At 35.2% G+C, this 23,691-nt stretch overlaps 1 non-coding gene across 1 annotated transcript; it reads right to left on the reverse strand.

The window, feature by feature from the left end:
- Positions 1 to 7,297: 7,297 nt before the first annotated feature.
- On the reverse strand, positions 7,298 to 7,507 carry LOC112428556 (small nucleolar RNA U3). The gene has a single exon (XR_003020560.2). It is a non-coding gene; the product is annotated as a small nucleolar RNA U3 (small nucleolar RNA).
- Positions 7,508 to 23,691: the final 16,184 nt, after the last annotated feature.

Here is a 23,691-nt window from a genome sequence, read left to right on the forward strand (position 1 = left end):
ACTTTTACAAGCCAAAGATGGAGAATCTTGAAAGCAGCAAGTGGGAAGTAACTTGTCATATACAAGAGTATCTCAACAAAATTATGAGATTTCTCATTAGAAACATTAGAGGACAGAAGGCAGTGGGCAAATATTTCAAAGTTCTGCTTGGAAAAATACTGTCAATCAGTAGTCTTGTATCTAGCAAAATTGTCCATAAATGAGGGAGGAATTAAGAAATTTACAAGTAAGCAAAAGCTAGGGAGGTTTTTGTTTGTTTGTTTCTTTGTTTTGTCATGTTTAAGGGAGTCCTGCTGGGTGAAATAAAAGGACACTAGACCTTAACTTGAAGTCATATGAAGAAATAAATATCTCAACAAAAGTAACACATGGACAATCAGGAAAGCTAATATTATTATAACAATCATCTGTAATGACAATTTTTGTTTTCTATATGATCTAATATATTATTCCATTTAAAAAATTTAGTCTCAAAGCTAATACTATTGTAATTTTGGTTTGTAACTCTATGTTTTGTTTTCTACATACATCAAGAAATAATGAATTGTATTTCTTTATGTTTGGAGCACACAATGTAATATTGTAATAACAAAAAGTGGTGATAAAGCTGATAAAGGAGCAATGTTTGTGTTTTGAAGTTAAGCTGATATAAATTTAAATTGCAGTGTTATAACTTTATGTTGTTAAATGTAACTGCCATGATAACCACAAAGAAAACAGCTATACAATACAAACAGAAGAAAATAAAAAAGAACTTTAAATGTTTTACTTCAAAAAAAATCAACTAAACACAAAGAAGAGAAATGCAGAAAATGAGGAACAGAAAAGCTGTAAGGCATATAGAAAACAAATAGGAAGGTGACACATGTAAATTTCTATTTATCAGCAGTTACTTCATTTTATTTTATTTTATTTTATTTTATTATTTATTTATTTATTTATGGGGGGTGTGGGGTAAAGTCTCTTTGTCACCCAGACTGGAGTTCAGTGGCACGATCTTGGCTCACTGCAACCTCCGCCTTTCAGATTCAAGTGATTCTCCTACCTCAGCCTCCCGAGTAGCTGGGATTACAGGCAGGCACCACCACACCTGGCTCAATTTTGTATCTTTGGTAGAGATGGGGCTTCACCATTTTGGCCAGTCTGCTCTTGAACTCCTGGCCTCAAGTGATTCTCAGCCTTCCAAAGTGCTGGCATTATAGGTGTGAGTAACTGTGCCCAACCTCAGCAATTACTTTAAATGAAAATAATTTAAAATATCCAATGAAAAGATAGAGATTTGCAGAACAGATTAAAAAACCATAATCCAACTGCCTGCTTCCTACATTTGAATTAAATTTACATCCAAAGACACAAATAGATTAAAAGTAAAGGATGAGAACAGATATTTCATGCAGATAGTAACGAAAAGAGAGCAAGATGACTATAATAATATTAGACAAAATATGCTTTAAATTTTAAAAAATGGAAAAGACAAAGAAGGACATTTTATGTTATAAAAGTTTTAATACAACAAGAAGATATCACAATCATAAACGTGTACATACCTAATGACAGACCATCAAAATATATTTAAAAAACTGACAGAATTGAAGGGAGAACTTGTTCTACAATAATAGTTGGAGACGTAAAATCAAATTTTCAATGTATAGAACAACCAGGGAGAAGTAAGGAAATACATGAGTTGTACAACGCAGTATGCCAACAAGATCTAACAGATATACTGCCCACTCTACCCCAAAACAAAAACAGACACATTCTTCTCAAGCCCACATACGACATTTTCCAGGATAGACCATATGTTAGGCCACAGATGAAGTCTCAATAGATATTAAAAGATTCATACAAAGTATCTTCTTTGACCAGAATAAGATGAAGTATGAAATCAGTAAAAGAAAGGAAAGAGGAAGATTCACAAATTTGTGGAAACTAATTAATACATTCTTAAACACAATGGATGAAAGAAAAAAATCGCATGAAAAATTAAAGAAAAACTAAGAGATGAATGAAAACATAATCAGAAGATACCAAAACTTATGGAACACAGTGAGTGCAAAGGGTAAAATTTACAGTATAAATGCCTATGTTAAAAATCAAGAAAAATCTCAAATCAACAACCAAACTTTACAATTTAAGGAACTAGCATAAGAAAAGCAAGATACACCCAGTGCTAGCGGAAGAAAGGAAATAAGACAGAGTAGAGCAGGAGTGAACAAAATAGAGAACAGAAAAGCAGTGGAGAATATGATGAAACCCAAAACCAATGAAATCAAAGCACCAAAGCTAGTTCTTTGAAGTGGTCAGCAAAATCGAGAAACCTTTTAGCTAGCTAATAAGAACAAAGAGTAGGACTCAAATTGCTAAAATCTGAAATAAAAGTGGAATATTACTACGAATTCTATAGAAATGAAAAGGATTGTAAGAGTGTATTATGAACAATTATATGCCAACAAATTTGATAACCTAGAGGAAATGAATCAATTTCTAGAAATATAAGACCTACCAAGGTTAAATTACAAATAAATTAAAATATGAATAGACCTGTAACTAGTGAGAAGATTGAATTAATAATTTTAAAAATCCTAATAAAGAAAGCCCTTGATCTGATGGCTTCACTGGTGAATGCTACCAAATATTTTAAGAAGCACTAATACCAATCCTTTATAAATTTTTCAGAACATTGAAGAGGAGAGAACACTTTCTAACTCATTCTATGAGACCAGTATTTTCCAGATACCCAAGCCAGACAAAGACACTACACAAAAAGAAAACTATAGGTATCCTTAATAAACATTAATATAAAAAATCTTCAATAAAATACCAGCATATTGAATTCAGCAGTGAATTAAGAGGATTACACCCCATGACCAAATGGGATTTATTCCTGGAATGATCTCTACATATAAAAATTGACCACTATAATGCATTACATTGAGAGAATGAAGAAAAAAACCCATATAATCATCTCAGTTGATTTAGAAAAAGCATTTGACAAAATTCAACACCTTTTCATAATTCAAAAACTAAACAAATTAGGAATAGAAGAAAATTATCTCAATATAATAAAAGTCATATATGAAAATCCTGCTGGTAACAGCATACTCAAATGGTGAAAGAATAAAAGCTTTTCCTCTAAAAACATGACAAGGCAAGGATGCCTGCTTTTACCAATTCTATACTGGAAGTTTTAGCCAGAGCAATCAAGAAAGAAAAAGAAATAAAAGACACCTACATTGAAAAGGTAGAAATAAATATCTCTATTTGCAGATTATATGATCTCATATATAGAACTATATAAAAAAATCCCTAAAGTTTGAACTAATAAATCAATTCAGCAAAGCAACAGGATATATAGTCCACACACAAAAGTCAGTCACATTTCTATATACTAAAAATGCACAATCTGAAAAGAAAAGTTTTTTTTTAAATTGAATTTATAATATCATCAAAACCAACAAAATACTTAGGAATTAACCATGGAGGCAAAAGACTTGTCTCAGTCTGTTTGGGCTGTTATAACAAAATGCCATAAAGTAAGTAGCTTGTAAACAACAGACATTTATTTTTCCCAGCTTTGGAGGCTGGGAAATCCAAGACAGAAGCACTAGCAGATTCTGTTTGGTTAGAGCCTGCTTTCCCGTTTGTGAAAGTCCTCTTGCTGAATCCTCACATGGCTAAATGAGAAAACTCTGGTCTCTTCAGCCCCTCATAAGGGCACTAATCTCATTGACGAGTACTCCATCCTCATGATCTAATCACCTCCTAAAGGCCTCACTTTCTAATATCATCACATGGGGAATTAGGTTTCAACACACAAAGTTTGGGGTCACACGTTCAGACTGTAGCACTTGTACAATAAAAATTACAAAAGATTGTATTTTTTTTTTGTAAGAAAAAAAACATTGTAAGAAATAAAGAATTCAAAAATAAATGTAAGCACACCCCATGCTCATGGATTGGAAGACTTAATCCCATTGAGATTTCAATAGTACCCAAAGCAATCTACAGACTTAATGTAATCCCTATCAAAATCCCAATGGTATTTTTACAAGAATAGAAAAACTCATCTAAAAATTCGTATGAAATCTCAGGGACTCTGAATAATCAAAATGACCTTGAAAAGAGCAAAGATGGAGGACTCAAACTTTCTGATTTCAAAATTTTCTACAAAGTTATCGTAATAAAAAATAGTATAGTACTGGCATAAAGACAGAGAGATAGAGCAATGGAAAATAATAGAAAACTCAAAAATAAACCATCACATATATGGTCAAATAGTTTTTGACAAGGGGGCCAAGGCCATTAAATGAGGTAAAGGAACAATCAGTGCTTGGAAAACTAGATATCTATGTATCTCTATCTATCTATCTATCTATCTATCTATCTATCTATCTATCTATCTATAAAGTGAAGTCAGACGCTCAACACCATATACAAAAATTAAAATAAGAAATCAAAATGGTTCAAGGACCTAAATGTAAGGACTAAAATTATAATAAGCAGTAGAAAATATAGTGTGGTTGATGAGGGCTGGAGTATGGAGGAATGGGGAGTTATTGTTTAATGGTTATAGAATTTCAGTTTTACAAGATGAAAAGAGTTCTGAAGGTAGGTGGTGGTAATGGTTGCACAACATCATGAATGTATTTAGTATTATTGAACTATTACTTACAAATGTCAAGATGCTCAATTTTTTTTTATGTGTATCTCACCACAATAAAAAACTTGGGCAAAATCACCTTAAACAATTCTCCAACCCCAATTTTATGGCTTATGCAAGCCCTATAACCTCACCTAAGATTCAAGAACTCTGATGATTCCAATGTTCAGGCACTTTTGTAAGTGTAGGGTTTCCCTTTACTCCTTTCGTCTTCATCTTCTAATCTGTGTGTAGTCTATGTATTATCACAACGTGTCGACAATCCCCTTAGGTGCTTTCACAAGATATCTCCTTATACCAAACATTTCATAAACTTTACTGAATAACTGGAATGAGAGGGTGTCAATGTTGATCTTCTAAGGTCCTCCAGGCTTTATTAATATTTCTCCTATTTGTACTGATGTTCAGATCTTACTTTTTAAATTGCATAAACCAAATATGAAGAACTCAGTAGATGATAGAAAAATTGATATTTTCCTTTTCATTTTAAAATCCTCCAAGATTATCTCAAATTACTTAATTTGGACTCTAAATAATCATAGATTCACGTAGAAATATTTTAATCTAAAAATTCTGTTCTTAAGGATATATAAATACTTTTTTCTGTTAGCTCATTTTATGGAAACAGTTAAATACATTTTTGCAAACTATTGAAGGTATCTTAAAAAGGCTGGGAAGAGGTATGATATATACAGCAATATTGTAAAACAAATCTTTTTTTACCCTTTTATAGAGACTACTGTGACATATAATTTTTAAAGAGTTTAATGAGTTTGGGGATTTCAAATGTTAACCACTGCCATATTTGGAGCTGCCAGTACCAAATATTTTTAAAGTGACTACTTTTATCTTTTCTTTTCTCTGTGACTACACTTAAGACATTGCAGAAGAAATTGTCATCAATAAGAATATAACTTTTTAAATATCAGTAAGAAAAAAATAATTTTGAGAATACATCATACTCAGTATTAAACATAATACAAGCTGGACAGAAAGATTGAGAGATCTTGAAAGTGCAGTGTGGTAATGTCCAGTTTGAAGAACTTTTGGCCCAATGGAATTAATTGGGCCGTTCTTCTTTCTCTCTTTCTCTCTGCACCCCTGCCCCTCGTGAAAGGGTAACATAAAAGATATTTCTTCCTTGAAATTTTTCTGGAACTTACTGATAGATACATCTTGAATTAGAGTTTTCTTTGAAAAAAAATTGTTGATTCAATCTTCTGGACTATACAGTGTTTCAATTTCCTTTTTAGACAGACACTTTGGTATATTTTATAAGTATCTGAAACATTCATATTGATTGGTATAAAATTTTTTCTTTTTAAAAATATTGATTGATTGATTGATTGAGATGGAGTTTTACTCTTGTTGCCCAAGCTGGGGTGCAATGGCACCATCTCGGCTCACTGAAACCTCCACCTCCCGGGTTCAAGCAATTCTCCTGCCTCAGCCTCCCAAGTAGCTGGGCTTATAGGCACATGCCACTGTGTCCAGCTAAGTTTTGTATTTTTGTAGAGACGGGGTTTCACCATGTTGGCCAGGCTGTTCTTGAACTCTTGACCTCAGGTGATCCACCCGCCTCAGCCTCCCAAAGTGCTGGGATTTCAGGTGTGGACCATGGTGCCCAGCCAAAGTTTATATATATGTTCTTTTAATGTCTATAGCATTTGCAGTTGTGTGCTCTATTTCATTATTGATATTGCTTACTCATCTTTTTTTTTCTAATTTAGTTTCTGCTGAGTTAGACAATTTTATTAACAATATGCAAAAATAAAATTTGTGTTCTGTTGATCCTTTCCATCGTATTTGTTTGTTTCATCACTTTCTGCTCTTAATAAAGTTTTTCTTCATTCTATTTCCTTGGGTTTATCTGTTATAATTTTTCTAACTTCTTGAGATGGATCCTTACCTCATTAGTTTTCAGGTTTCTTTCTCTATAATGTATTGTTTAAGATTTTAAATTTTCCCCTAAATATGGTTTTAGCTGCATTTACAAAGATTAGAAAAGATGGGAACATCACACACTGGGGCCTGTCGTGGGGTGGAGGGATGGGGGAGGGATAGCATTAGGAAAAGAACCTAATGTAAATGATAAGTCAATGGATGTAGCAAGCCAACACAGCACATGTATACATATGTAACAAACCTGTACGTTGTGTACATGTATCCTAGAACTTAAAGCATAATAAAAAAAGAAAGAAAAAGTTTAGATGAAAGTATTTTATAATTTCTGTGTTTTTTTTTAAAGTGTTGTTTCATGAGTACTTTCAAATACAATTTTAAATTTATAACTACAGGACATTTTTAAAAGTTGTTTCATTATTTCTAACTTAATTGTTTTGTGATGAGAGAATGTTATACTATATCAGTCTTCTAATAATTGTTGAGATTTTGTGGTCAAGTACAAAATCAATTTTTGTACGTGGTCCAGGTGTGCTAAAAACTAAAGTTCATTATTCTATTATTGTGGTTGTGTTTGTATGTTCATGCCTTCTATAAACTCGCTGATGTTTTTGTCTGATTGTTTTGTTAATTACTGAGAGTTATGTTAAAATTTTCCACTCTGATTATAGTCTATTTTGGTTTGCAAATTTAGAGTGGTTTTGTTTTTGTTTTTTGCTTTCATAAATGGAAATTGCTCAGGCTGACTGCCTTCTGTCTGTCTTACTCTAAGTAAGAAAAGCAAGGTCATCATTAGCAAATGGCAATTGCAGCACAGCAACACCAAAAGTCCACTTCACACTTAGGACAGAATGCTGCACCTCCTCTTTGTGGCTTCCGGTACGCCACATGTTAAGAGACGCTTTTCTAGTAGGAACTAAAGAAATGATTCCTGAAAGGAGTCTTTGTATATTCTTTCTTTATTCATTTTAAGGCTGTGTATTTCAAAATATATGAATTCAACTCGTACTATTCTGATGAGTTACAAACTTTATATTGTTACAAGACTCTACTTCTTCCAAAACATTTATCCGATATCAACTTTTTTGAGATTAATATTTGCATGATATATCTTTACTTGGTCTTTATAATTCTATATCAATCTAATACTCACTATTGTCTTTCTCTGGCTATTCTTGGTGTTGTTTTCTCTTTGTCTTTTATTTTCTGTAATTTCACTAAAATATTTAAAAGTTTGGATTTATTTTTCTTTAACATACTTGGAATTTGATGGATGTTTTGTTTGGATCTGATGTATGTTCTTGTTTTCTCTTTAAATATTTTTCTGCCCTTTCTGTTTCCAAGCTGAAGTTAAATGTATTTTAAATCATCTAACTTTCATTTATATCTCTCAGTCTCTTTCTTATATTTTCCACCTATTTTTTTCTCTCTGTGCTATTTTCAGCATTCTCCTGGCTCAGCTTCCAATTTACTAATTCTCTCTTCTTTTATGACTGATCTGCTGCCACATTCATTCACTCAGTTTTAAATTTTAGTTACTGCAACTTTTACTTCTACAATTTTACTTTTCTTATAATATGGTATACATTTTAAAAATACTTTTCTGTTATATTCTGATAACTTTAAGTTGCTTTTTCCTCCTCCTTGGCCCCAATAGAATAGGCTTGTTTTTTTGTTTTTGTTTTTGTTTTTTATTTTTCTAGATAGAATCTCACTCCCTCACCCAGGCTGGAGTGCAGCATCATGATCTCAGCTCCCTGCAACCTCCGCCTCCTGGGTTTAGGTGATTATTCTGCCTCAGCCTCCCAAGTAGCTGGAATTATCGCTGCATGCCACCACACCCAGATGATTTTTGTAATTATATTAGAGATGGGGTTTCACCATGTTGGCCAGGCTGGTCTCGAACTCCTGACTTCAAGTGATCTGCCCACCTCGGCCCCCCAAAGTGCTGGGATTGTAAGCATGGGCCACCTCACCGAGCTGAGTTCGTTTCTGTTTTATTGATAAAGCAAACAATTTGTGTCTGATAATCTGATTTTCTCAAGCATATTTTGGTCTGTTTCTACTTTCTGTTGTTCCTGCTGGATCTCACACCTATTGCCTTGTTTTCTATTGTGTATGATGACATTTTACCATCTAATTTATTTCCATAAAAATTACTTGTGAGGATTTGGGAAGGGCCAAAATAGAGGTAGTATTCTCCAGAGAGGAAATACATTCATTTCTTCCAAGTGCTCAATGATATGAACAACCCAGGAACACTTTAAGCTAAATGTATGAATGGAGATAAATTATTGACAATTCTGATGAGATAAATCAAGCTCAATAACACTATGAGGGTTTCAGGTGCTTATAGTCACTAGTGGCTAAGTGGCTTAGATCTTTTATTATCTCTCCTGTTTTTATTCTCTTTCAGATTGTGGGCTGAGCATTTTTAAATATTTCATCATATTCATGCTGCCTTTGTGAGGATTATTGTTTCTAACATTGTTTACACTTGTTTTCGGTTAAGGAGTTGTTTAAAAAAAAAAAAAAAACCTTACTGGAGACTGGCAATCAGAAATATGAAAATTTTTACTGCAGCCATCCTTTCACTATTCATTTCTAATTTTATGGCATCATGACCAGGGAGCATAATCTATATACAGTTGAATATTTTAAGTTTATTAAGGTTTTATTTATGGTTTAATATATAATTAATTTTTGTGACTATTTGACTTGTTCATCAAAAACAAGCATGTTCTTTGTTACATGCAATGTCTCATTTACATGACAAAGTTTTGATGGTGAGAAAATGTTCAAATATAAACATTAATATGAATACAATATTAATATAAATATTACTTTTACTAAAATAATGAAGAAAATATTCCATTAAGGAACTTAGCAGAAACATTTTCTACAATGGTTTCAGTATAAAGCCACTGTATAAAAATGTTGCATATAAGTTATTTCTTCAATGAGCAGATTGGGTCACACTATTATTCATAAATCAAAAAGTATTCCTTATTTTATTGCCTGGTATATGTTTGTCACTTTATTATATAACAGGAGCTAGATCAAAGAAGTACTTGGTTCTAATCTTCTGGGAATATAAAAATTAGCAAAAGAAAAAAGTAATATTATTTCTAAAAATTAAAATATTGCTATATTATACCTAATAATGCATAGCAAATTTCAGGATGTTTGCTTCAGGATATAAGTGCAGCAGAAATTTAATGAATACTTGAGCATTTAGGCAAATAATTATGGATTGAGCAGATGGAGAATTGGGCCTTGAAAAATGAACGGACTTTGGATAAGAGCAGGCAGAAGTAATATATGTATCTATTTTAAGCTAAATAAGAGTTCATCCTGATGTCTTCGACTCTACTCAATTACCAGATCATTCTAGACTCGTTTTCTTGCTTATCTGTAAACTTCTACTTGAACAGAGAGAAGTCTGGCTCCCAACATCCCTATCATTTACATAACTGTTCAATTCTAGTAGGTATATACCTTTCTCAACTGGAGGACTGTGATGGTTAATACTGAGTGTCAACTTGATAGGATTGAAGGATACCAAGTATTGCTACTGGGTGTGTCCGTGAGGGTGTTGTCAAAGGAGATTAACATTTGAGTCAGTGGGCTAGGAAAGGCAGACCTACCCCTCTGGGTGGGCACAATCTAGTCAGCTGCCACTGCGGCTAGAATATAAGCAGGCAGAATAATGTGAAAAGAGAGACTGGCCTAACCTCCCAGCCTACATCTTTCCCCCGTGCTTGACGCTTCCTGCCCTCAAACATCAGACTTCAAGTTCTTCAGTTTTGGAACTCAGACTGCCTCTCCTTGCCCTTCAGCCTTCAGATGGTCTATTGTGGGACCTCGTGATCACGTGAGTTAATACTTAATAACTCTCTTTCTAGTATTGTAGTATACATATGCCACATCTTTTATAATTGTCCCACTGTTCTTGAATATTCTTTTTCTTTTTTTCACTGCATTTCAGTTTGAGGAGTTGCTATGTATGTAACTTCAAACTCATTATTCTTTCCTTATTTAGTCCAGTCTTCTGATGAAGACAAATTATTTGCTGCTCTGTCAACAAAAATATCATAGAGGAAATGATGGTATGAAGCAGGGCACTGGGATAAAAAAGAGAAAGATCACAAGGCTTAGTGGACCTAAAGCAGAGCTTCATTTATTATCTGTTGCCACAGAAGAGGGCATTTTAAAATCTCATATTGGCCGGGAGCGGTGGCTCACGCCTGTAATCCCAGCACTTTGGGAGGTGGAGGCGGGTGGATCACGAGGTCAGGAGATGGAGACCACCCTGGCTAAGAAGGTGAAACCCCGTCTCCACTAACAATAAAAATGATTAGCCGGGCATAATGGCGGGCGCCTGTAGTCCCAGCTACTCAGGAGGCTGAGGCAGGAGAATGGCGGCAACCCAGGAGGCGGAGCTTCCAGTGAGCTGAGATCGCGCCACTGCACTCCAGCCTGGGCGATAGAGCGAGACTCCGTCTCAAAAAAAAAAAAAAAAAAAAAAAAAACAAAAAAAAACACCTTATATTGTCCATGTCCATGTCCTATAAAAGTAGGTTTATCTTTCTGTGATAGACTCTACTTAACAAGTTCATAAGGTTGATGGATAAAAGCTGTAATGCTGATTTGCAAGTATGAAATTGTCAGAGAGATGGAAATTCTAAAACTCATGTATGTATAAGTATTATTACCTGCATATATATCTGCTTACTTGGACAACTAATTCTTATCCAGAAAATTGCTTGGTAAACACATATCATAAGAAAGGGGCATGCCCACTTTCCCAGGATTGCCATAAAAACTTACCAAAAATCTGATGGCTTAAAACAAGTGAAATTTATTCTCTCACAGTTATAGAATCTAGAAGTTTGAAATCAAGATGTAGTCAAGCCATGCTTTCTCTGAAGGCTCTAGAGAGGATTCTTTCTTGCCTCTTGTTACCTTCTGATGTCTGGCAATTCTTGACTATTCCGTGGCTTGTAGATGCATCATTCTAATTTCTGCCTGCATCATTAAATGGAATTCTTTCCATGTGGTTCTGTGTCCCAAACTCCCTCTTACTGGGACACAAGTCACACCCTAATTCAGTATGACTTCATCTTAACTTGTTTACATTTACAAAGACCACACAAAGACCATATTTCCTCCTAAGATCACAATCACAGGTTCCAAGCAGATGTGAATTTTGTTGGAGCACTATTCAACTCAGTACAGGGAATTAAATAATGAATTAATTCAGTATTTAATGGCACCAGGATAAGATAGTTTGATAGCTTAATTCAAACATTTATAACTCAGGACCATTGTGTTAAAAGGACCATTTTAAGTTGTGTGACAATGATTCCATAGTCATGTCAACAATCTTCTTGTCTTTGCTCAGGCACCAGAATACTTGAGAATCTTGGTTACGGTTCTCCCTCCTGGACATCAGTGCTGAGCTGATCTTTATGCTTCTCCTTTTTCCAAGGTTTCAAGGCAGTCCAATGCCCTATCTGAGGGATTAATGTATTCTTTAGATATGCTGATAAATCATTTCAGGTTTTGTAGAGTCTCCCTTTGTTAAATTAACAGCTCTATTTTGTCACCTCTGCTGGGATCAATTATGGTTTGACTTCAAAACTTAAGTCTCCTAATGATAGTTGCATTTCGATAGTTGAGATGGATGGCAACAGAGATGTTGGCTACTATAGCCTCTGTTGCTGGTGATCATAATAACCATAAAAATCTCAAACTACTGAGAACTATAACTACAGTAGAGATTGCTTGTAAGAAGTACATATGTTCTACATGAATTACAACAAATAAACACAATATGGCGTAACAGGTAACCCCATTCTTTCATATCAAGAAGCTAAAACTGCTAAGTAATTTGCTGAAGATTACTTGGCTAGTAAGTAGGTGGATTGAAAACAGGTTTGTCTGTATTACTCCAAAGTTCTACCCTGACGTGACAACCCCAACTAAATTAGTAGTATGTATACTGGAATGATAACTAAGATTCTCTTTTTTCTGTCTCTCACTCTTTTTTCCCCTCACTTCTTTTTTCCCCCTTTGTTCTCTCTCCCTCCTCTTTTTCTCTCTGTTTTTCCTTTTTATTTTAAACAACACATGTTTATATACATGTTTATGTCCAAAATAGAGTTTTACAAAATAGTTTATTCTACTAGATAATGATTTCCTTGGAGACTATTTCCTGAAACAATTTTTTCTTTGAATCACAGTCTGGAAAGCACACCTCTGCAAGCTTCTAGTCAGTATCTACCTTGTTTTTCTCATTCTCCAGCCTTGTCATGATGTCTTCAGAGACAATCTTTTTTGTTATTGAAATATTTGCTTTCATTCATCTTCTGCAGTTTACTGATGGAGCCTATGCATGGAAGGGGAGATTATTAAGTGGTGAGAGTGGATTTCTATTAAACACTGACATGCTTCAATAGTCTGACTATTAAACACTATGAAGCAAAGCCCTTGGAAAGTTCCTATTTATGTTATCCGTGAAGGATAACATGGTATCTTAGTCTGTTTTTTTGTTACTATAACAGACTGGGCAATTGATAAGGAAAAAATGTATTTCTCACATGCTGGAGCATGGAACTGGTATCTGGTGAGGGCCTTTGTGTTGTATCATTCCCTAATGGAAGACAGAAAGACAAGAGACTGCGTGTAAGATACAGGCACCAAGGTCCAGACTAGGCTCATAACAACATACTCTCATGATAACTAAACCTTTTCAGCAATAATGACCTCAATCAGCCTTTATGAGCCCTCATGACTCAATAACCCTTTATTAGCTCCATATCCCAACACTGTTGCATTGGGGATCAAGCTTTTAATACATAAACTTTTCCTGGACACATTCAAATCATAGCACATGCTAATGGATCAGTCCATGTATTTATGCCATTAACTATTTGTTTGAATTAGTTCACTAAACAGGCTTACCCCTACATGAGGAGAAAATTTGAGTAGTGCAGGTATTGAAATTATAAAGATAAGTTAGTGCAGGTGTTCACAATGGGAAGAGTTAGTGCAAGTGCTAGCATTGACTTTGGAAAGCCTGAGCCTGCTGCAAAAAGAACATGTCAATTAGAGTTAGGATACTATTTAGGCTGGGTGGCTGCTGTAACAAATCACCACAAACTAGGTGGCTTAAAACAGTAGAAATTTGTTGTCTGACCATTGAGTGACAGGGTTTCATTCTGTTTTCTGACATAGCTGTATTCTCCTCTGAAGGTTTTAGAGGAGCATCCTTCCTTGCCTTTTCTAGCTTCTTGGTGGCTCCAGGAGTTCCTTTGTTTCCATGGCTTCATAACCTCAATCTCTGCCTTCATCTTCATACAGGCTTCTCTTTTTTCTTTCTGCGTGTCTCACTGTGTCTCTTATAAAGACACATATCATTGAATTTTGGGCCCACCAAATAATTCAGGATGAACTCAAGTCAATATATTTAATGTAATTATTACATCTGCAAAGATCTGTTTCCTAAATAAGGTCACATTTACAGATTCCAAAGGTTAGTACATGGACATATCTTTTTGGAGGCTGCCATTCAACCCACTACAAAGAATAAAGTTAATGGACATTTAACTTAATTCCATATTGTTCCTAAGTCTGACCTTGTCACTGTGTTCATGAAATTTTCAGGTTAAATATTGAAAAATGATGTTTTGAACTAATCACCCAAAAAAGATTTTAACAGTAGAATTATTGGAGCTCTGAATTGTGTGGGGAAAGATAGAAATCTGAACAGTCTTGGGACCTTTTAAGAAATATGAGGTGAATACTTAGAGAGTATGTAAATTACCAACAATATCTCCTAACCCAGCTTGTACATGATACTATATGCTCATTTTCTTCCCTTCTCTTACAATAATACATAGGAGAATCATATCTAAATGTTATACTATAATATCAAATTTGACATCCAATCGTCATGAATTTTTGGTACAAATCACACTATCATAAGTTTATAGAAACATAATTTAATTTTCCTTGAAATATTAGTATATTTATCTACTATTTATGTATGTAAACCTGTTTTCTATCATTAATTTTATATCTTTAAATTGTGCTAAATGTCACAGAGAAAAAAGTATTCCAAGATGTATGATTCCACATGACTCTCTGTTTCTCTTACCATAATATTCATAAAAATTTATTGTAATTTCATATCCCTGGAAACTAGTGAGTGATGATAAACATTTTTTGTATGAATAAATATTGAGAAATAAAGACAAAGTATAACTGAATAATTTAACTAAAAGACACATGTATATTTTATGGTAAAATGCATCCATATTCTTTTATTTTTAGTTTATTACCCTAGATGTTAATAGGCTAAGAATAAATTTGATATTATCAATGTGCTTAAAAGCAGTGATAGCTGATGAAGAATAAAATAATAAACAGAATATTTTGTGGAAATGGGGGATGATAAAAAATCTAACAATTATTTATTGATTCCTTATTTCCAGCAAGGCATCATGTTAGAATACCTGAAAGAGGTTGTGGTGAAAAGAAATAAAGCAGAGTTTTTGTGGTAGCTGGTGCTTATGAGGGTTTCCCACGATCCCTGCCTTCTGTAGTCAAATGCTCTACCAGTGAGATATACTGCACTGATCCCTGCCTTCTGTGTTCACATGGTTGTATAGTCCCTTCCCATAAGGCCTGTGTGGCCAATAGACTATGGTAAATGTGATGTTACTGTGATTTCAAAGATTAGATTATTAAAGACACCATGGCTTCCATCCTGGCCCCTCTCTCTCTTTCTATCCCTCTCTCTCTCTCTCCTCTCTCTCGTCAGCTTTCTCTGGGTGAAGCCAACTGCCTTGTTCTGAGAAGCATCTCTGCTTTAACATGGTGAAAAAATGAGGCCTGTAGCCAACAATTAGTGAGGAACTAAGACTTAACAAAGGTCACAAGAGTGTGCTTAGAAGTATATTATCCAGCCCAGGTAAAGGCTTTAAGTGACCAAGAGTTTGACTTAAACCTCATGAAACACATGAGTCAGTACAACCCAGCTAAGCCACTCCTGACCCTCAAAAACTGTATGAGATACTAAATGTTCTTTTAAGCTGCAAAATGTTGGGGTGATTTGTTATGCAGCAATAGATAACTAATACTGTTTTAATATTAATGAAAAAGGCCGTTTTGAATGGTTAATACATACAAACATAAGAAGGTAGCTAGGTTTTAAGTGAGTGGCATGTAAAAAAAAGTGAAGAGAAGAAAAATATGATGTTCAGTTGTATTGATAGGGTATGCTTTGCAAAAAGGAAAGAATTGAGCCAGGTAGGATTTACACAGATCTTCTAAAATGTGTGCATAAATCAATACACACCAGATAGATGTGATTTTTATGTATGCCTTGTGGACCAGTCTCATTACTTTATTGTTGAGGCACAGTAATCTATGCAATCCTTCATGAATTCCCTCAGTTAATTAGTTTCCTGGAATATTGCTGGGTGGCATATTCAGCTCTTGCTACTTTGCAGCACTTTTGGAAATATGTGAATTACAGGACATTTAGTTTTGCTAGAAAGTTATGCTAAGAGGCTTAATTCACAGAAAATATATAACATGTGCAATCCAACATTAAGTGTATAGACTGCAAATAGCTACTCAGAAATCTACAGGAACCATAGTCAGCAACACCTAATCACTTCTCTTAGGGCACTTACTGCTTTGTTCCTTTTCCTGCATGGATACAGGGTACTTTAGGGTTCAGGGTTCTTGACTTTTGTGGAATGTTACTACCTATGTAGAATGTTAGAAGAAGCTGGAATTTTCCTATTAGCTTTTCTTTAATGAAAATGCCACCTTTCTTCACAAACTAAGCTAATGCTGGTTCTGCCTCCCAATTAATATCAGCCTGTGATCTTGTCTCAGTTTGGAAAACCCACTCAACTCTAACTATAGGCTGTCTATCGTTCTTTATACCTAAGCAGGGGAAATCGCTGGGAATTTCCATACTTCGGCAGTGATTCAGAAAGAAGACAGAGGTAAGGGCAGGTAAAATGTAAAACTAATCCGTTTCATTGAAAATACCCATTTTGTTTTTATTTATTCTAAAGTTTGTTCTCTTAGATTAGATCCTCTAGTAACAGTTCTTCATCTCCCAGTGCTGCTCTCTTAGATTTGTAGCAAAATATTAAACCTTTGTACAGGTGCTTCTCGACTTACAATGAGGTTATATCCCAACAAACTCATCCTACGTTGAAAACTGTGTAAAGTTAAAATGCACTTAACACACCTAACCTACCAAATGTCATAGCATAGTCTAACCTTAAACGTGCTCGGAACAGCACTACACTTAGGCTACACTTAGCCTACACTTGGGCAAAATCATCTCAGATGAAGTCTATTTTATGTTAAAGTATTGAATATCTTATGTAATTTATTAATAGTGTACTGAAAGTGAACAACAAAATGGTTGTATGTGTACTAAAATATGGTTTCTACTGAATGTGTATTGCTTTCACATCACCTTGAAGTAAAAATAATTGTAAGTGAAACAATTGTAAGTCAGGGACTATCTGGATGAGGCTTGTAGGTAAAACCCACAGTGCTTTCAAAACTTATGTTAGAAGAAATTCATGGGAAGGTTTCAGGGTGTATCAATAAAACTCTATATAAAAGGATTTTTCTAAATGGTCATTTAGAATAGTTGAGGTGTGCATTGTCTATGAGATGGATGACATAATTAAATAGGGTACTAATGTAAATATTTTAAGCAAATCCTGTAAAAAGTGAGAAATATAGTTTCATAAATTTTCAAAAGAATTTTTCCAATTTTTTGAATTCTTTCATTTTGATGGTGAAAGTCTAAATGAGGCATGAGTGTGCTGACTTACAACTGATGTTCAGTTCGTTGCTGGGTCATTTATTTAGTCAGTGTGACACTTCGCTTCTCTACATGTGTTGCCTTATAAGAGAGGGAGAGGAAGAGGGAGAAGAAGAAGGAAGAAGGAGAAGGAGGAAGAAGGAGAGGGAGCACTTTAGAAGTTATGCAAGGAAAAGTACATTGATGGGAAGATTGTGTAGTATTTTAAAATAGATATCCTACTAAACAGTACAATTCTCCACAAACTTAGTTCCACTAGAAGTCATAGAGGCAATTCAGTAAATGCTTTCTTACTATCATAGTCATTATGCTATTTACTGGCACTTGTTAAGAATTAATGAGTCTCATCATTGTTGAGGAAAAACAAGAGGTTCATTTGACATGCTGGAAAATCTTTTTGACTCTTTACAGTTCTTCCAATTTCAACATTAAAAGGCAGAGGGAAAAAACAGCACCTTGTTAAAATTAGGAAGGATGGCTCTTCTGCTTTCTCTTTTCAGGGTCATGCCCAGGCACTCAAAACCTTTAATCTCACTTTTCCACTGCATGATAGACAACATTTCAATACCACCGCTCAGAGAATTGTCCAGGAAATAGTTTCTTAGCAGGGGGGGAAATCAGCTAATTGATTATGGTGGCATAAAAATTTCTGTTTAGCAAAAATGATTGTTTGGCCTCTGCATTTGTGTGGCTGTTTTGAACTTGACTCACTGCTTTGTAGCAGAAGCTTGTCATCCTGGCTCCTGGCCAGGACATTCATTACCTCTATTAAGGATCTTGTGTACATCCTGGGAAATACTAATGCCCCAGCTTCTTTGTGTGCCTTTGTTTGTTCTTAAGGCAGCACTCGGTAAAGAATAATTTATAGGAGGTGAAGAGAGAAAAAGTTCTTTCCACATCAATCAGAAAATGAAATTAGTATACTGTGGGAAAAAAAATATGATACAGCTCTAATATGTGTTCTTGACAATTGGTCTTTTCTTTTCATGAAGTGTTTTGGGTCTGCCACCCATTTTCCATTTTTCATTTGCTAGTCTTTCATTTCTTTCATCTATATACTCCCTTGGCCAAAGATTCCTCCTTTCTCATCACCCATCTTCTGTCTTCTAGTGAGATAACATTTTACCAAGATCTCTTTATTTTTATTTTTTTCATTTTAATAAGACTTTGTCAAAAAATTTAAGCTCTCGACCTGGATTGGCTCAATAGTACAGTCAAGAGAGACCTCCTACATTAAAAGCTCTATTTTTCAGACCTAGTGTAGGATTTCGCCTAGGTTGATTGTGACATGCACAGTGATAGCTGCTGTTTACATACACCTATCAAATTATGTGCAATTGCGATGATTAAATTAGGTATCCGGTGTGCAAAAACACAGGTTTCAATTTTGATGTCATGTCAACAAGAAAGGCCAAATGATATTTTAGGTCACTAAAATAGTTTGTTTAATAAATATTAGAACACATGACAAAAAATTATCCCTGTCCTAGCAACTTCATCTGTGCCAAAGAGATTGAGGAATGTTTCAGAATTTATAAATTGCTTTCTAAATTCAATAGAAAATCAGAAAAAATCAAAATAAGGTTAAAATAATCTCGGATTGTTAAAGTGTTCTATTATTGGTTGAAGCCTTTTACACATGATATTTTGCATAAGCTTTAATTAACGTGCTTTATATATCCTTTTTTTGTCCTGACATGACTCAGTAATTAACATATTTTCTGTGTAATGTATTTTGGTTGACCACAATATGGAAGATGTATATTTTGAATTTTCATATTTTGGGTTTCACAATTTGTAATCTCCAAGTTTTCTGAAAAACCACGAAACCTCTGCTCAGTCTCTGTAGCTTTGTATAGTTGCTACTAAATATAAACAAAATAAAAATTAAAATAGCATATTTGTATATTTTTCCTTTTAATTTCATTTTCTATAGGTCTGGAGCCATTTTTCTTGTATTTTCTCTATAGCTCATTGTGGACAATGAATAAATATATGAAGTAAATTATCGATAATTGCATGCAGTTCTATTTCCATCTGTTTATTTGCTTAGAAGGGTAAGATAAATTTATTTGCCACATTGCTTATTACCTGTTCAACACAAAGAGGAGTTGTAGAATAATTGTTCCTTTCTATTCAGCCTTCCTTCTTGAGGGTCTATATCCTCTTTATGGGTGATAAGCTGATAATTTGGAGCTTCTGTTTTTAACTCTTGTTTTTCACACTCCTCAATAATTCATTGTGTAAACCCAACTCTGAGTAGTTGAGTTGGGAAAGGTTTGTATGTGTGTCTCTATCATAGATGTTTTCTTTGCTCTAGCATGCACATATTTCCCTATGAGAAACTGAGAGAACAGCTAGCTTTATGTGCTTCTGAAAGCCTGGCATTGTGAGCTTCTTTTGTACATAATAACTGCAGGTGCTTTCTGGCGCAGAAATGATCCTGTGATCTGATAGCCGCTTTTCACATTCTGTGATCATGGCCAGTTCACAGAATACAACAAAGGTGGAAGATTGTTGTCTTCCCCTGGGTTGCCTAAAGTTACAGTGCTGATCTTTTGACCCTTAATTTCAGTAAGTTTGATTGCTCAAGGAACCCCAGTGTGCATATTTGGAGCTGGTGTGGCATTTTGCTGTGGAATTGATGGTCAATATCCTAACATGAACATAGTTTTTAGAAGGCACATCGAGTCTTTTATGTAATTGTCTTGCATTTTAAATCGTTAAATGCAACCAATGTCTAGGGTAAACTACCTTGAGTTGTTTAGTGGAATGTCTTAGGCCCGATGATGTATTTTGACAAACGATTACTGTGATTAGAGTGTCACTGCTTTCCTCCTTGTGAAGCAGAACGCTGTCCACCCTGAGACTGCAGAGTCACAAGAGAAATGCAGTCAGTCTTCATTGAAATAAAGCCAGCACAGGAATTTGGATTTTTTCAAAAATGAAATTATTATAATAAGGGATTTTAAAATAAGTAATGCAGCATGGTATTAAAAATGGCTAATCTTGCTTCATTACTAATCTTGTGCCACATTAAAATGAATTGGTTTTACTAAGTATTTTAATTGTTTCCCCTTCTGATTTTTCATTTCCTTACTCATCATCAGGATCTCTCATCAGCCAGAGTTTAAAATATTCTCTGTCCTTGTTCATCCCACGGAAACTGATCAGGTATTTAAACTATGAATTAGTTTCTCCTTAATAACCACACTTGATTCTACTTGCAAATCATTTAATTTAAGACCGTGTTAATTTTTGCCTCACTAAATGCTGCCTCGTTCTCAATTCCTGCTTTGTTTCTCAAAAGGTGACTTGGTTGATGCAGTTAAGTGCCTTTTAACCACTAGAGGGAAACATACCAATCTACTATGAGCACTGCAGTGTTTTCAAACGGTAAATATCCTCCTGAAGCTGAGGTTCTGCGGTTGTTTTCTGTGATCTTTTCCCTCTGAGTATTGATAGCATTATCATGAGGAATCAGCAAAGGGTATACACTGATAACAAATTTAGCGAAGATAGTTTCCTTTTTTTTTGAATAGTTTGGAATCTATTTCTTGCTGTAGTATATTCATTTTCTAAGTGAATAAATATCCCCAGGTCACTAAGGACATGCTTCTATAATGCAAGGATTCCTTTGCACACTAATTCTGGAAAGGAATATTCTTTAAATGTTGATGTACTGTATTCACACAAAACATATTGAGTGAGTAAGCAAGCATTTACTCAATGTTGCTTCATTATTAGAGGGAACAAATCTTTCAGACAGATCAGATTCTGTTTGCATCCTAGAGTAGTGATGTAAGAGCATTCTGCAGATTGTTCTCAGTATTGTTCTGGCTCAACCATACTTTAATTATTAAGTTTATTATTGTTTGAAACAGGGCCTCCCTCTTTCACCTAGACAGGAGTGCAGCGGTGTGATCATGGCTCACTGCAGCCTCTGCCTCCTGGGCTCAAGGGATCCTCCTGCCTCAGCCTCCTGAGTAGCTGGCAATACAGACCCAAGCCTGGCTAATTTTTAATTTTTTTTTTTTTGTACAGATGGTCTTGCTATGTCACACAGGCTGGTCGGGAACTCCTGGGCTCAAGCAATCCTCTCACCTTAGCCTCACAAAGTGCTTAGATTTTAGACGCAAGCCACCACACCTGGTTAAGTATATTATTTTTAAAAAATTATCTGCCGGCCAGGCATGGTTGCTCACATTTGTAATCCCAGCACTTTGTGAGGCCAAGGCGGACAGATTACTTGAGGTCAGGAGTTTGAGACCAGCCTGGCCAAAATAATGAAGCCCCTTCTCTACTAAAAATACAAAAATTACCCAAGTGTGGTGGCAGGCACCTGTAATCCCAGCTACTCAGGTGGCTAAGGCAGGAGAATTGCTTGAAACTGGGAGGCAGAGGTTGCAGTGAACCAAGATTGTGCCACTACAGTCCAGCCTGGGAGACAGTTAGATTCCATCTCAAAAAAAAAAAAAAAAATTCTGTACTTAGTTTATGATTTATACTCAGAGATACTTGACATAAACCCAATTGCAGTAGTTATGCAACACCATCTTTTTTTCTAAAAGCTTTATGGAAATTTGAAGTAGGAATTTTATAGAATCAAGCACAGTGTTGAAGGCTAAGACTCGTGATATCAATGCTAGATAAATAGATTTCAGAGAACTGGCTAAAAATACAAAGGTAATTCTGGAGCAATTAAAGGCTATCAAAAGTGAAGATACAGCTGGGCGCGGTGGCTCACGCCTGTAATCCCAGCACTTTGGGAAACTGAGGTGGGCGGATCACAAGGTCAGAAGATCGAGACCATCCTGGCTAACATGGTGAAACCCTGTCTCTACTAAAAATACAAAAAAATTAGCCGGGCGTGGTGGCGGGAGCCTGTAGTCCCAGCTACCTCGGAGGCTGAGGCAGGAGAATGGCGTGAACCCGGGAGGCGAAGCTTGCAGTGAGCCAAGATCGCGCCACTGCACTCCAGCCTGGGCGACAGAGCAAGACTCCGCCTCAAAAAAAAAAAAAAAAAAAAAAAAAAAAAAGTGAAGATGCAGAAGCAGGTCATAGCATTTAGGAAAACTCTGGACATGAGGACTATTGGAATACTGTAAGTGGTATTCATAAATTCTCTAAGAACAGTGTTTTTAATTCATGTTGCAAAATGTTTTGTTTTACTTTTTTAATGTGCAGAAAAAATACAAGTTGCTGATGTACTTTTTATTTAGGGTCAGATGGTTTCCATATCAATGCCCCTAGTAAAATAGTCAGACAACCTAATCAAGTGTAGTGTAGTAGGAACCTAGTATTTTGTCTACTCTGTGCTTTGTATTGCCCAGTTTCCAGGAAAACCCAGCCTCCTATTTAACATAGTTGCAGGAAAATGTCTTTTTTAACAAATTATTTCTGCTCATTTGGCCACAATTAATTGGTTTGGCAATTCGCCTAAGATAGACATGGATGCATCGCTGAAGTTCTCCCCTTGGTAATCTCTCTTGATAGAGAGAGAATGGAGCAGAGACGCAGAAGAAAAAGGGAACTCTGATAGTATTGGAAATACTGCTAGCCAGGACCAGCCTTGTTCTAGATGCGTAAGACCTGATGTCCATAACAACATTTGCATTCTCATTTAAGCTTGTTTCAGTTGAATTTAATTTATTTGTGATTTAAAACAAACAAACAAACAAAAACTAATCTTGGTGAAAAGTTAATTTCCACTGGAAAACCCTGCTGTAGATCTAGGCAAAGGGAATTTTCATAGGCAACTATCTTTCTTGTTTAAAAATAGAATGCAGGTTTCTGTTGAAAAGCATCATGGTTACATTTTGTATGTAGCTGAAGTTTCTCCAGTTCAACAGAGGTTAATTCCTTGTCTCTGGGTATCTAGAGATGAGAGGGACTGAGAATTCTCCATAGAAGAGAAATGTGTGCATCACCGTGTAAAGTTGATCTCTCCAGAAGTTATTTTAACTCCTCTCACTACTCCTATAACCTCGTAAACTTTGGGACTGAAAATGGAACACGGAATCATAGACTGTTACACAGGAAAGACTTTTATCAACTTCTCTATCCCCTTTTTCATTCAACCATTATTCCTCTAGCCCCTACTCTGTGGCAGGACCTGCTCTGGAACTGGAGATGCAAACTTTTTTAAATTTATTTTTTCCCCCCTGAGACCTGAGAGAGGTGTTTAGGAGTTAGTCAGGTTAAGAGTTGGATGAGAAATCTTCCGGATGTGTATTCAACCCATTAAGAAGACCACAGTTTG

Source organism: Macaca nemestrina, chromosome 5, assembly GCF_043159975.1.
Source record: "Macaca nemestrina isolate mMacNem1 chromosome 5, mMacNem.hap1, whole genome shotgun sequence".
NCBI classification, from domain to species: Eukaryota; Metazoa; Chordata; class Mammalia; order Primates; family Cercopithecidae; genus Macaca; species Macaca nemestrina.